This window comes from Bombus fervidus, unplaced genomic scaffold (genome assembly GCF_041682495.2).
Source record: "Bombus fervidus isolate BK054 unplaced genomic scaffold, iyBomFerv1 scaffold0042, whole genome shotgun sequence".
Classification (NCBI taxonomy): domain Eukaryota; kingdom Metazoa; phylum Arthropoda; class Insecta; order Hymenoptera; family Apidae; genus Bombus; species Bombus fervidus.
This window is the reverse complement of record NW_027212605.1, coordinates 72,501-77,500: the sequence shown is the minus strand read 5'-3', so window position 1 is coordinate 77,500 and position 5,000 is coordinate 72,501. Positions and strand designations below refer to the sequence as shown.

General features: G+C 50.4%; 2 non-coding genes across 2 annotated transcripts in view; both read right to left on the bottom strand.

Annotated features, from left to right (window-relative positions):
* Window positions 1-933, bottom strand: part of LOC139997249 (large subunit ribosomal RNA) — a 4,175-nt gene extending 3,242 nt beyond the window's left edge. The window contains exon 1 of the ribosomal RNA XR_011802678.1: window positions 1-933. This exon is cut by the window's left edge and continues 3,242 nt beyond it. This is a non-coding gene — a ribosomal RNA (large subunit ribosomal RNA).
* A 2,127-nt stretch (window positions 934-3,060) lies between these two features.
* Window positions 3,061-3,215, bottom strand: LOC139997255 (5.8S ribosomal RNA). Its single transcript, XR_011802682.1, has one exon. It is a non-coding gene; the product is annotated as a 5.8S ribosomal RNA (ribosomal RNA).
* Between the last annotated feature and the right edge of the window lie 1,785 nt (window positions 3,216-5,000).

Genomic DNA, 5,000 nt, shown 5'->3' with positions numbered 1-5,000 from the left:
ACTCCTTGGTCCGTGTTTCAAGACGGGTCCTGAGAGTACCCAAAGCAATAGCGTCGCCGACCGGTAATCAGAGACTCGGCCAGTCCAAGAAATCCGCCAGCCAACAGCTGCCGACGCCCCAGCACGGAATTAAACTCCGTAAAAACTGAGAACGATCGACGATGCTTGCGGCGGTCTAGACGCACACACATTCGAGAATGGATTGGTTGCGGCCCGATACCGTCTAGTGTACCGTCGTGCAGTCGGCCGGGCGACCGAGGGTCTGCCGCGTGCGCCGAAGCGACGCGACAGTCACCCGCTCGGGCCGTAGACCGACACACAACGGGTCGCGACGTTCTACTAGGGGAGAAGTGCACGACTACGACGCCGGAGCGTTCGAATCGAAGGTGGCGTGCCCTCGCCAATGGAACCACGAAGGCCCACCCGGAGCATCGCTCACCAACGATCACCGACGCCGTCGACGATGAATCTCCCCATTCGATCTTTTGGGTTTCTCAGGTTTACCCCTGAACGGTTTCACGTACTCTTGAACTCTCTCTTCAAAGTTCTTTTCAACTTTCCCTCACGGTACTTGTTCGCTATCGGTCTCGTGGTTGTATTTAGCCTTAGATGGAGTTTACCACCAACTTAGGGCTGCACTCTCAAGCAACCCGACTCTAAGGAGAGATCCTCCCGAAACGCGTTCCGGTCACTACGGGCCTGGCACCCTCTGTGGGTACATGGCCCCATTCAAGATGGACTTGGACGCGGTTCGACGTCACGGGATAAACGGATCCTCCCGAACACTACATTTCCCAACGGCGGAACCGCGGGATTCAGTGCTGGGCTAATTCCTGTTCGCTCGCCGCTACTAAGGAAATCCTTGTTAGTTTCTTTTCCTCCGCTTAGTAATATGCTTAAATTCAGCGGGTGATCTCGCCTACTCTGAGGTCGCTTCAACGTCACGACACGGTGACAATTTTTTTTTTTCAAAGAAAAAAAAATTTCGTGCCATGTGGGCGCGATTCGAGAAAAGCAAGACGGTTTGATAACAATGCGACAGAGGGTCTTTATTTTTATTTCTCTCTCCGAGAATCGCCTCAAAGAGAAAAAAAAATAAAAAAAAAAAATTAATTCGAATAGAATCGAGAACCTTATATTCTATCTCGATCGAGAAACGTTTTATGCATCTCGCCAAAGTGCCTTTTAAACTTCGTTCGTCGTATCATGTTCGAGCTAAGACTCACGCAAGACACCCGTAACGATCTCCGGTTTTTAACGCCCGTCCTCTTTGTATAATATATATATATATACGTGTTATGTATAATATATCTCCCGTAGCCGTTTCTCTCTTCTCGACGATTCCAGCGGTTCCTTGTTTTCGCCTGTTATTGCTGGCACAGAGATCGAACACGCGACATATATATATAACATATCGGTTTCTTTGCTCTGTACCAGCGACGAAAACGCACGGGAACTCACGCAAGTGGAAAAGCGAGCGCGAGACGTACACAACGGGGTGAATTTATTACTCGGGGACTGGACGACCGGCGATACGTTAGGATGCGCGGTCCAGCGATAGACGACGAAGAGACATGGGATGACCAACGATCTCTTTTTCTCTAATACTCGGAGCGCCGAATCGCCTTAAAGCAAAAAAAAATCACACGCGCGTACGTCGTACGTACGGCGCGTGTATACCTCGTCTCTAATCAAGTTTCGTTAGTCTTTCTCGAGCCTCGCCAAAGAGGATCGTTCTCTTCCTCTGCGCGATCTCTCCGTGCCAATGTCAGAGATTATTCTCTCTTTCGCACGACGACGAAAACGACTATTTTCGACGATCCGAACAACTTTGTAACGGACTCACATGCACATCTTAAAATCGGGTACAGAAACGTTGCGCAACACCGTGAGCTTTTCTCTTCTTCGTCACCCTTAAATATAGCCGATCGTAGACGCACGCTAGATCGTAACACACTTTTCGTTGATTTCCGACGAACGTGGCTTTGGGCCAGGCGCGCGGGCAGAGAGATACGCGACCGACGGGGAAAAATTCGTCCCGATACATGTACGCGTACTCTCCGATCTCCGCGCAACGCTGGGGATCATCTCCCTAAGTCATCAGCGTTCGAAGAAATCTCGTGTGTCCGTTCCCGGATCTACGGCTTTCTCTGGGTTCGCGAAGAACAGAAAAAAGCACAGAGGATGAAAAACGCAACGACGACCCATCGATGCGACGGTCCTCGTTGTCTTCTCGTCAGTCGTCTCGCGCCTGCAGAATACATCTCTGCCGCACGAACAGACGGAGTGGGTATTCGATCCCTGGGGCTGTACGAGTAAAAACATCTTGATGAAAAGACGGTTGTGTTTCTTTAAGGCACACAGTTTTTCGTTACGCCACCAAGTTTAGGTTTAGGTTTTAATATCTTGGTTCTCTTTTCTCTCCTCTCTCGACTGACTTTGTTCAAAAATATTTTTGCTTTCTCTCAGTCTCGCCAAAAATTCATTTAAGACGACGTCGGGGGCGCGGTCATTCGTGCTTATCGAAGACTAACAAAACGTAGCAGAGGCTGATACAAAAAGAAAAAAAAAATCGGCCACGAAGAAAACTCGCTCTGTGTATCTCGATAACCGCGTCGACGACGACGGTTCTCTCCGCGCTCTTTTAATTCGTATCCTTCTTCTTGCGCTTCGTCCGACTCAGAAACGTTCGTAAAACACGAACGACGGCGGGTTGTCAAGCCAAGAAGGGACAGAGAAGAGACGGAGGTAGTTTTGCGAGTCTCCCGTGAACGCGATAGATTTTTCATATATATTTGTATCGAGAGCATGCGTACGCCGGTCTCCACACGATCCAGCGACGAACGCCGACGAACGTCCAACAATCGCTCGTACGTCGCGTACGAGCCCTCGACCGCTCTTTAATTCGTATTCTTTTGCTTGGCGCTCGTCCTCCGACTCAGAAACGTTCGTTTAAATATAAAACGAACGACGGCGGGCTGTCGACGAGGCAAGAAAGAACAGAGAGAGACGGACCGAGAGCAACGATACGCAACGCAAGCAGTCTTAGGTTTACGTGAGCAACCCTCAGCCAGGCGTGGTCCAGGAATTGTATCCGTGGACCGCAATGTGCGTTCGAAATGTCGATGTTCATGTGTCCTGCAGTTCACACGTTGACGCGCAATTAGCTGCGTTCTTCATCGACCCACGAGCCAAGTGATCCACCGTTCAGGGTAATCGTTTATGCATGGATTTTTGTTTGTGTACTCAGGTTTTTGTACTCTTATTCTCGGTTCGAAAGAAGCCGATATCCGACAAACGTCCGACCAACGGGAATCGAACGCGCGGAAGTCGCCATATGATTGACGACACGAAAATACGTTCGAAAACGAAATCGGACGGACTGCGCGACGACACACGCAGCCCGCCGACCGGGCGTAAAGTGCATTATAATATATAACAACCAACGAGATCGAAGCTCCGTTCGTCAGGAAACGACGGGGATATAACACCCGATTCTGAATCCTCTGTACAGCACACGATCTCGCGAAGAAAGCGCACGGTGGCTAGCCCATGATATATATATAAGTTCGTTCCTCTCGTCCAGTTATTCGAAGCAAACAGCCGATATGCATCTCCATCGTTCGGGTAAAAAAAAATCGATGGGACGCGCACGGTCGTAGTCTTCCTCGCGCGGTCGTTTCTTCCCGATAGCCAGAAGCAGAGTTTGAAAAACTCTAGCGACGGAACGAGGCATTAGACTCTCGACAACGAGGATACAGACACGGCCGGCGGTCCCCTCTGAATCGACTTCGGTGGTTCAGGTAAAAATAAAAAAAATCGATGGGACGCGCACGGTCGTCGTTCCTCTTCCTCGCGCGCGGTCTATTCTTCCCGATAGCCAGAAGCAGAGTTTGAAAAACTCTAGCGACGGAACGAGGCATTAGACTCGCGACAACGAGGATAGAGAGACGGCCGGCGGTCCCCTCTGAATCCACTTTGGTCGCTCAGGTAAAAATAAAAAAAATTCGAAAGGGACGCGCACGGTCGTCCTTCCTCTTCCTCGCGCGGTCTTTTCTTCCCGATAGCCAGAAGCAGAGTTTGAAAAACTCTAGCGACGGAACGAGGCATTAGACTCTCGACAACGAGGATAGAGAGACGGCCGGCGGTCCCCTCCGAACGGATGGCGACAACGACGACTAAAGCGCGAAAAATCGCGACGAAAAGGAACGCATCTCCGTTCAGGTGTATGTGTGTGCGTGCGTTTAAAAAAAATTCGATGGGACTCGCAGCCATCGGCCTCGCGCGGTCGTTTCTTCCCGATATCCAGAAGCAGAGTTTGAAAAACTCTAGCGACGGAACGAGGCATATGACTCACGACAACGAGGATATGGACAGGCGGTCCCCTCTGAACGGGTCGACGAGACGATGGTAAAAGAGACGAACCGGACGAAACTTCCGTCGATCAGGTAAAAATAAAAAAAAATTCGATGGGACGCGCACGGTCGTCGTCGTCGTCTTCCTCGCGCGGTCGTTTCTTCCCGATAGCCAGAAGCAGAGTTTGAAAAACTCTAGCGACGGAACGAGGCATATGACTCACGACAACGAGGATAGAGAGACGGCCGGCGGTCCCCTCTGAATCGACTTCGGTGGTTCAGGTAAAAATAAAAAAAATCGATGGGACGCGCACGGTCGTCGTTCCTCTTCCTCGCGCGCGGTCTATTCTTCCCGATAGCCAGAAGCAGAGTTTGAAAAACTCTAGCGACGGAACGAGGCATTAGACTCGCGACAACGAGGATAGAGAGACGGCCGGCGGTCCCCTCTGAACCAACTTCGTCTAGTTAAGAATCGTTACTCTTTACCATCACTCGCCTTGGTATATATCTTTTCGGGCCAACATCCACGCAATGCGTTTTCGTTCTAGGTTACCCGATCCACGAGTACGAACGTACAACGTGGTTTCGTTTTGTCGAACATCGTATATCGTTCGCCGTTGAAACGAACGACAACGAAACGACATA